Source organism: Macaca nemestrina, assembly GCF_043159975.1.
Source record: "Macaca nemestrina isolate mMacNem1 chromosome 11 unlocalized genomic scaffold, mMacNem.hap1 SUPER_11_unloc_1, whole genome shotgun sequence".
Lineage (NCBI taxonomy): Eukaryota > Metazoa > Chordata > Mammalia > Primates > Cercopithecidae > Macaca > Macaca nemestrina.
Window position 1 is genome coordinate 672,813 of NW_027257572.1, and position 10,476 is coordinate 683,288.

Consider the following 10,476-nt stretch of genomic DNA (forward strand, 5'->3'; position numbering starts at 1 on the left):
CATCCCTAGCTGACGCCGGCACACCCGGGAAGCCGAGGAACCGTGAGTGGACTGCGCCTGGCTTCCGGAAGTGGGGAAGAGGGCTGGTTGAAACCTGCTGGAGCCAGCCATGGGCTGCGGAACCTGCGGACCGAGTCTCCGCGGCGCAGCCGGGCCTCAGTCCCCTTCTGCGCAGGGCCGGGCGGCGCGGGCAGCTGGACCCCTGCGTCCTGTCTGTACCTGCGGGCGCCACTTCCGCCGGCCGGAGCCCTCTCGGGAACTCCGCGCCCCCCCACCCAGGTAGTGCGGTGACCACGGGAGGGTGATCCGGGAGAGCCCCGACTCGGTGAGCGGGGTTCCAGCGTGGGAGGAGCTGTGGTTCACGGAGCTTCCAGTCCCACCTTTCTCCCCCTAAAATTAACCTGAGGCTTTGTTAAAACGTTAAACGGCGTGTTTGAGCAAACGCGATTCATAAACGGGTACAGCAGTCATGGTTTGTGGTGTGGGGTTCACGGGAGGGGCGTAAATGAGAGGCTTTGATAAGGTGAATGAGGAAGCAAACCATACATATATATACACACACATATACACACATATATATACACGTATGTCCACATATATATATATATTTTTTTTTTCTTTTTTTTTTTGAGACGGAGTCTTACCCTGTCGCCAGGCTAGAGTGCAATGGTGCAGTCTCAGCTCACTGCAACCTCTGACTCCCGGGTTCAAGCGATTCTCCTGCCTCAGCCTCCCAAATAGCTGGGCTTATAGGCGCCACCACCACGTCCAGCTAATTTTTGTATGTTTAGTAGAAACAGGGTTTCTCCATGTTGGCTAGGTTGGTTTCGAACTCCTGACCTTAATTGATCACCCTCCTCGGCCTCCTAAAGCGCCGGGATTACAGGCGTGAGCCACCTTGGCCAAAATATTTTTCTGTTTCCAAACATTTTACAGGAGAGGAAAGCGGAGAATAAATAATCTGACACTCTACTGTAAAAAAAATCTTTGTGCCTCTCTTCTTTTCATCTTTCCTAAGTGTACATATTACCAAAATGTCTTTAGGTTGAGGTCCCCCCGTGAAAACTTGACAGGGTGTTGTGTCCTCAGCCACTCTCCTGTCTTTTCCTAGTCCTGGCATTTTAGAACTGTCTGGGGATGACCCAGGATACCCACAGTGGCCATGTGTATTGGAGGGTGTAGTGAGTATCAGCCCCGGGGTCATCTCATCTCCAAGGACAGCCTGAGGTAGGGGGTAGAGTCTCTCAGGGGAGCAGCTGGATGCTCTTGGCCTTAGAGGAATCTCCTGGTATAGTTTCATCTAAAATGGTGACCCCTTAGGGTCATTAAAATTTTAGGACATTAAAATGAATGGACAATACAATGTAATGTCATGAAAGTTAGGTCACTAAAATTATTCCTCCAGCCCGAGTTTTTATTCCTCGAAGACACATTGATGGTTTGCCAATTGGATGCTGATATCGAGAGGAAAAGGCAGAAATGATTTCTGCTCTCTAGCTTGTCTCAGACTTGTGAAGAGAGAAAAACCGTCCCAAAGGACAAGGAAAACCCACCCCAGAGAGGATGTGCAAGAACCTGAATATTAAAATGCACTTAAGGCACACAGGAGTACAAAGAGCAGTGCCAGTGCCTCGTAGGTGGTCACTGAGTACTTGACTGAACAGGATGGGTGTCCTAAGGGATAGAACAGCCTGCCGTGACACTTAGAAAGGTCTGCGTTGGAGTCAGCACTGCCTCTCCCTGAGTTTGTTACCTTGAAAAGGCTTAAAGATAAAAATACTATTTCCAAAGAGGCAAGGTAAAATGATGTATTTCATTTGCTAAAAATTCGTATTTATTTCTTCCCAGAGTGAGTGTAGTAAGTTTTAAAGTTCTGTTCTTTTTAAGGGTAATTTCAAATGGAATTGTAGGACTTAGCTTTGTAAATGCTACTGGTGAAATAAAAGTGTGTTAGATAAATTGATGATTTATAAAGATTCACCAAAATGTCAGTTCCCCTCTTGTAGCTTGGTGAAGAATTTATGACAGTGGACACATGTGTATCCTCTTATCTGGGTGTCTGAGTGTTGTTTTTTGTTTTTTGGAGATTCTGTCTTACTCTGTAGCCCGGCTGGAGTGCAGTGGCGCCATCTCTGCTTACTGCAACCTCCGCCTCCCGAGTTCAAGTGATTCTCCTGTGTCAGCCTCCCGAGTAACTGGGATTATAGGCGCCCACCACCACACCCAGCTAATTTTCATATTTTTAGTAAACACAGGGTTTTAGGCCTGGCACGGTGGTTCATGCCTGTAATCCCAGCCCTTGGGGAGGCCAAGGTGGTCGGATCACGAGGTCAGGAGTTCCAGAGCAGCCTGGCCAACATGGTGAAACCCTGTCTCTACTAAAAATACGAAAAAATTAGCTGAGCGTGGTGGCAGGCACCTGTAATCCCAGCTACTCGGGAGGCTGAGGCAAGAGAATTGCTTGAACCCCGGAGGTGGAGGTTGCAGTGAGCCAAGATCTTGCCACTGCACCCCAGCCCAAGGGACAATGCGAGACTCCGTCTCAAAAACAAATAAACAAACAAACAACAAAAAGACGGGATTTTTGCCATGTTGGGCAGGCTAGTCTCAACCTCCTGACGTCAGGTGATCCCCTGCCTCAGCCTCTCAAGGTGCTGGGATTACAGGCGTGAGCCACGACGCCTGGCCCACTCTATTTTCTTTTTATTCCCTAAATTTTAATATGTTTGAGTTTGTCTGTTCCTTTATCACTTTTTTCTTACATAAAAAAAATTCTGCCTAATCCTTCGTTAAAAAAAAATCTTCCTGTGACTTCTGAAAGTATTCTGGTTTTATCTTTTGTATTTGAATATATAATAAGTTGACTATTATTCATGGAACAGAGAAGAATGCAATGCATTTTCCCAAGTAGATGCCAGCCTGGTTTCCCTCATATTTTAAAGTGCATGTAATTTCTTTTTCTATTCTATAGTGCCTACTCTATCATTCCTCAACTTTCCATATAGATGCTGGGTCATTAAAACTTTTTTTCCCCTTGGTCTGCTTGCTCATCTCTCTGCTAACATTGTGTTGTCCTGAATATTTTTGTTTGAAAATCTTAGAAGTATGTTAGACAAGCCATCACTCTTTTTTTAGATGACTAAAAATGATTAGACATTGGTCATTTTTACTACATATGAAAGAGTAGCTTTTCTTGCCTAAAACCACCTGATTTGGGAATTTATGTGGTTTCATAGGAATAGCATCTGGAAGTGGTGACATTAATGTCATTTTAAAAAGCTTGTGTACTATTTCCTCTTATTCCTTTCTGCCTTGATATTGTGCAATAGAAATTTGAAAAATGGTTGTATTAGTATTGTTAAATATCAATTATTGGTTTTATTTACTACTCAATTAAATTTAATAAGCCTTTTCTCTCTTGGTGTAATCACATGGAATGGGCTCAACTCCCCAGTTAACAAGTGACAGCACATGTAAAATATTGTCTACCAGGGAAATTCATTGAACACTTAGTGTTCAGACTGTGTTTTTGTGTCTGATTCCCTAAGCACCACTGCAGTGACACAAAATAATAGACTTTCAGCAGAAGTTGTTTTGGGAAATATACTGCATAAGACATTTAGATGCAGTGAGTCATTCTTATTACTTGGGTTGGTGGAATCCCTTTCAAAATGTAAGTTCCTAATACAAACAAAGATGGAAGTTTGCGAGCAGGCATTTTTAAGAATAAGTAGTCTCAGGACTGATAATATTAACTCACTTATGCACATCAGGTAGGACTCTAGTATAACAGATACTAGAAATGTACAAAGTGAAGTTAAAAGGTAACTCGTAGCAGCATATCGTAATCTTACTCCCTGGATTCTCTAATGAGATGGGTGTTTCTACTTTGCTGTTGCCTTTTTGAATAGTTCAATTCTAGCATTAGTACTGCTGTGTGGGAGGGAGTATGTGTGAACAGAGTAAGAGTTGTGACAATCAAGTCATAGAATAAATGCTTGGAAATTTTAGAATCATGTAAACAGCTTATGAATTGAGTATACATTCCCAGTGCTCTCAGTCTCACCCATCCTTCTATCCACATATGTGGAATGTTCCAGGACTCTGTGGCTTTTGAGGATGTGGCTGTAAACTTTATCCAGCAGGAATGGGTTTTGCTAGATTCTTCTCAGAAGAATCTCTACAGAGAAGTGATTCAGGAAACCTACAGGAACCTGGCTTCTGTAGGTAAGAATGACAACACATTTCACTTAATTACAGAAGTATTTCCCTATCATCAGTGCTATTTGTGATTTGGAATGGGGCGAGGGAATGATTTGGTGAAGAAATCAGGCATGGGCACTGTGTACAATGAACATGAAATCTAGTAATGTTTCTATAGTTTGAAATAATTCATGATAATTTTGTGCATCTGCATTTTAGGAAAAAACGGAAAGACCAGAATATTGAAGATCACTTCAAAAAACTTGGGAAAGATACAAGATAATTTGCACCGAGAAGAGGAAATAAAGTCCTCTGAAGGAATCTTAGCATGTCATGAATTTAAAAACAAGCAATCAAAGCAAATAAGAGTCACTTGAAATTCATTTCCTTTTAGAAAAATTTCACCCAAAATGTAACGTACATCAGTGTAGCAGTCAGTGTTTGGAAAACAGTTTACTTGAAAATAGTACTACAAAATTGTGTATATGAATGTTACTATTTTGGTCATAGCCATGCAGGTGGTAGCTGTGTTTTCAGTAGTAGCCCATTTACTTTCAAATAATTCAGTCATGGCACAAAAACAAAAACAAAAAAAATGCATTTTCCCTAGTATTGGTAGCAGTGTAAGTGGAAGACCTATGAATGAGTAGAAAGTTATTAAACCAACCAATAATAATGTGCTTGTCATTTTTTTTTACAGAAATCCTATGGTACAGAGACTGCGTGAAAGCAAAGAAGGTAGTCAGTATGGACAAGTGTCAGCCACATTCCAAATCTTGATCTGAATGAGAACATTTCTACTGGATTAAAACAATGTGAATGCAGTATTTGTGGAAAAGTCTTTGTACATCATTCCCTCCTTAATAGGCACATCCCAGCTCACTCAGGATACAAACCATATGGAGAGAAGCAATATAAATGTGAACAGTGTGGGAAACTCTTCGTTTCTGTTCTGGGTGTTAGAAGACACATGATAATGCACAGTGGAAATCCAGCTTATAAATGTACGATATGTGGGAAAGCTTTTCATTTTCTCAATTCAGTTGAAAGACATCAGAGAACTCACACAGGAGAAACACCCTATCAATGTAAACAATGTGGTAAAGCGTTCACTGTTTCCGGTTCTTGTCTAATACATGGACGAACTCACACTGGAGAGAAACCCTACGAATGTAAGGAATGTGGGAAAACACTCAGATTTTCTTGTTCTTTTAAGATGCATGAAAGGACTCACACTGGAGAAAGATGTACCATGGGTGATAAAGCCTTCAGCTGTTCCACTTCCCTTCATGACCATGGAAGCATTCATACTGGAGGGAGACCCTATGAATGTAAACAATGTGGCAAAGCCTTTAGTCGTTTGAGTTCCCTTTGTAACCATAAAAGTACTTATACTGGAGAGAAACCCAATGAATGTAAACAATGTGACCAAGCCTTCAGTCGCCTCAGTTCCCTTCACCTCCACCAAAGAATTCATACTGGAGAAAAACCTTATGAATGTAAGAGATGCGGTAAAGCCTACACTCGTTCCAGTTACCTTATGCGCCACTAAAGAAGTCATGATATAGAGGTTGGGTGTAGTGACTCAGCCTATAATCCCAGCACTTTGGGAGGCCAAGGTGTGTGTATTACTTGAGCCCAGGAGTTCATAACCAGTCTGGATTAAAACAATGTGAAACAACCTGGGCATCGTGGTGAAACCCTGTCTCTACAAAAAATAAAATAATGCCGGGCCGGTGGCTCACGCCAGCTACTCAGGAGACTGAGGCAGGAGAATGGCGTGAACCCGGGAGGCGGAGCTTGCAGTGAGCCGAGATCGCAGCACTGCACTCCAGCTTGGGTGACAGAGGCAGACTCCGTCTCCAAAAAAAAAAAACAAAGAAAATAATTAGCTGGGCATGGTGGCACATTTCAGTTGTCTTAGTTCTTTTTCAAGGACATAAAAGGCCACGGGGGGTTGGGGGGAAGCCCTGTGCATGCGGATCAAGAGGTCAGGAGATCGAGACCATCCTGGCCAACATGGTGAAACCTCGTCTCTACTAAAAATACAAAAATAGCTGGGTGTGGTAGCATATGCTTGTAATCCCAGCTACTCAGGAGGCTGAGGCAGGAGAATCACTTGAACCCAGGAGGCGGAGGTTGCAGAAAGCTGAGATTGTGCCACTGCACTCCAGCCTGGCGACAGAGTGAGACTCCATCTCAAAAATAAATAAATAAATAAAGCCCCTTGAATGTAAGAAATGTGGTAAAACATTTACTCTTTCCCATTCCCTCATAAACATGAAAGAGCTCACACTGCAAAGAAACCTTAAGAATGTAGGAAATGTGGTCAAGCCTTCAGATTTTCCTGAAGATTTGGGAGGGCTCAGAGTGGAGAAAAGGCTTTTGAATTTAAATTTGTGGTAAGGCCTTCGGTTGTATTAGTTCCATTTGAAGACATCAGCTGATTCCTGAGAAAAACCCTATGAATGTCCAGAATGTTTGAGTGTTTCATTTCTCTCATATGCACTCAAGGACATATGAAAATGCACACTGTAGCTGGCTGGACCTTGTAAATACAAGAACGTACACAGGATTAAAACTCTAACAGTTTAGAAACTGCAAGAATATTTTCAGTTTTAACATTTACTTGAAAAGCCATGTGAAAAACTCCCACTGGAAAGAAGTTCTATAAGTGAAGCTTTTCTAATTTGGAAAGCCTGATGCAAATTAATTTTCGTGCAGTGCTTGAAAAAGATCTATGAAATGTTACACAAGTTACAAGTATATTGTTTTTATCAGTGGCCCATTCTTAAAGAGTCTTGAGTATGCATTTCACCTTGTTTTGCAGGGAAACCTTGAGGTGAGAGTTCTGTAAATGTTCTTTAAGCAGTAGTACTTGAATTTCATAGATAATGATATTTTCTTCAGTTTGTTGGTAGAATTTTTGTCTATTCATTTGATAATGTTCTGGATTCATGGTTGAATTTGGATGTTTTTCTAATATGTAGGTAAGTTTAATTTTTTTATTTCATTATTATTTCTTTTTGAGATGGAGTCTCACTCTGTTGCCCAGGCTGGAGTGCAGTGATGTGATCTCGGCTCACTGCAACCTCTGCCCGCTGGGTTTAAGCGATTCTCCTGCCTCAGCCTTCCGAGTAGCTAGGACTACAGGTGAACGCCACTACGTCCAGCTAATTCTTTGTATTTTTAGTAGAGACAGTGTTTCACCATGATGGCTAGGCTGGTCTTGAACTCCTGACCTCATGATTTGCCCGCCTCGGCCTCCCAAAGTGCTGGGATTACAGGCATGAGCCACTGCACCCGGCCAGGTAAGTTTCATTTGTATGTATTGTCCTGTGATTAATGGACCAGTGAATAATGATTGTGAATTCTTGGGATTGTCTTACTAGCCTCATTTGGCAAATTTTGATTATCCCTTGTCTATTATAGACATCCCACCTATTTTTATTAAATGAAAAACTACTCTTGATGTAAAGATATTTATTTTTTCTAATAATGAGTTGGTATTAATTCCTAAGTACATACAGTTTACCCGGGAGACGGAGCTTGCAGTGCGCCGAGATCACACCACTGCACTCCAGCAAGGGTGACAGAGCGAGATTCTGTGTCAAAAAAAAAAAAAAAAAAAAAAGGAATATCCTCACTTTTTTAATGCTATACCACTCTCTGCTCCCAAGTTAATCCCTATCCTCCTCTATGTAATTAATAACTGATGTCTGGCTTATCTGTTTTGTAATAGATGTTATGTGTTTAACGGCGCCAGTAAACGTAGGGTGCTAATTCCTTCCTCACCAGTGGGGTGCATGAGACGCTATTGAAACAATTGGCAACACGAATGGAACGGATCAACCCTCATGCAGGACACCTGCTCAACTTGACCTACCTGCTGTGGGCTGACTGTTCCGTAACACATCAGCAGTCACCTGGGTCAGAACCGTGAGCTGACGATGGGCCTTCCCTTTGGTCTGCACAGTGTTTTGTGGTCTTCAGGTGTTGTCATCTTCTCCCACACTAAAATGCTCTCATCTCCTAGACATCAATGTTTAACTGCACCCCAGCATGACCTTTGGCCTATGCTTAGCAGGCAGTTTTGAGGCCCTGGCTTATGAATGCACAAAAGCACAGCACATAAGCCAACACTTAAGTCCTAATTAGCAAGAATCAGGCTGTATCTCTAGTCCCTGCATCTGCTCTCGTCACCATCTCTGTGTGCTTAGGGCAGCCATGTGAACATTATTAATTATTTTACACTCCAAGACAATAGTTATTATGTAAGCAGAAGTAGTGGCCTTGTTTGTTTCTTGTGCTGCTGCTCCCCTTGCTGCTGTACCATACACCCTCCTGATGAGGTGTACATCTATGGTGCCTCATGGTTCAGGCACTGCTGAGTAAAGAAAATGGGAAGAAATAGTTTGATATTAGCCCCTACCGAAGCATATGAAGAAGCGTCTCAGCTGCTTTCATTGAAAAATTCCTGACCAGTGTGTGGGCTTTTCTTATAACTGCTGCTTATCAGCATGTCAAAAGTCTCATCTTCGGACTGCAAGTCCTGACGGCCTTAGTTATAGTGGCCTTACTGCATGTGGAGCTAACCCCAGGAAGATGGAGTGGCACTCTCTGGAGGATTAGGTGGTCTCCTCCAATGTGGGTTGATGGGCTTCTGAACTCTTTGCTTTAACCATGCAGCGAGTCTACACTGCCAGTGATCATGTGCCACAACTCTATAGATGTGGAAATATATTCAAAATATTCTGAAATAGTTTCCATTGAAAGGAAATAGAAAAGTGGTCTGGTGCCACGCTCCAGTTAAGAGAACTAGTAGATGGCTCACAAGAACACTCTGTCGCTACTGTCTGTGCCTCTGTCACAGCAAATATCCTGATCCTTCAGTTTTAAGGGTGCAGGGCCATTTTCCTCCCTTTCTTACTGGTAGTTCTCAAGATAACTGTATGATATGCTGGGAAGGCAATATCCTGATAATCAAGTGACATTGATCAGAACAGCCCAGGCTCTGTTATAGTCCCTGCTCGAAACAGAACGGCCTTTAACGCTTGTGTCCAGCAACCACATCCTGGGAGCAAACCCAATGTGGGCTTCTTTCTGGGGTCCCTCAGTTGTAGTGCAAGTGAAGCGTTTACAGTCAAAACTCCATCCATCTGCTCTGGGTAGCCTTCCTGATCTTGTGGTAGCGGTTCATATTGAATCCTAGACTTCTGCTGTCTTTTGTTTGCTATTTGTAAGTAATAAATTCACTTCATGGAATTTATCTATGAATGTATTTGGCCTCATTGTGCTCAGAAAAGTTGGTAGCCATTGCACAGTGAACCCGCTTCATAATTGGTGAAAACACCTGTGGCCCCCTTGTGCACAGCAAGGAGGTTCATTCAGCCAAACATAGACTTCATGTTTATAAAACCCTGTAGCACAATTATTACCATGTGGGAGGCCTTTAACAATGGTGATGCTGATTTGAAAAACTCTGAAGGAAGAAATTTACCCAAATGGGTTGGGTACATGGGAGTTCCTCCTAATTCCAAGAAACCCTTACTCCCCTCCACCTAAAATGAGTGGAGAGGCCAGGTGCGGTGGCTCAAGCCTGTAATACGAGCACTTTGGGAGGCCGAGGTGGGCAGATCACAAGGTCAGGGGTTCAAGACCAGCCTGAATAACATGGGGAAGCCCCATCTCTACTAAAAATACAAAAATTAGCTGGGCGTGGTGGCAGGCACCTGTAATCCCAGCTACTTGGGAGGCTGAGGCAGGAGAATCGCTTGAACCTGGGAGGCGGAGGTTACAGTGAGTCGAGACAATGCCACTGCACTCCAGCCTGGGTGACAGGGCAAGACTCCGTCTCAGGGAAAAAAAAAAAAAAAAAGTGGATAAGAACTGAAACAGGTTTAAAATTTCAACTAATTGGAAATGCAAGTTTACAAAAATAATATTTAAAATAAAAGGTTAAATGAGTGCTCATTGAATTTTATGCCTCCACAAAATAGGTTGTGAGTTAACTTCCACATTTATTGAAAGCCACCAAAGTTGAGAAGCCTCCGTGTCTGAAATTCACATGTGGCTCAAATAAGAATTATACCTGGGGATACCCCAAAGTTTAAATATAGTATCCCCTATGATATTATGAGGAATTACTGTACATAAATCAGGTTGTCTTCCTTTAACTCTGAAAATCATATTATCTTGCCTAAATTCTCCATAACGCATCGCTCTGCAGTATCCTAGAGTGGACATGGCTTTCCTCACCAATGAGCACTAAAA

The 10,476-nt window shown here is 42.6% G+C and overlaps 1 pseudogene; it reads left to right on the top strand.

The window, feature by feature from the left end:
* The first annotated feature begins 331 nt into the window (after positions 1-331).
* LOC139361132 (zinc finger protein 669-like) lies at positions 332-7,228 on the top strand (annotated as a pseudogene).
* Positions 7,229-10,476: the final 3,248 nt, after the last annotated feature.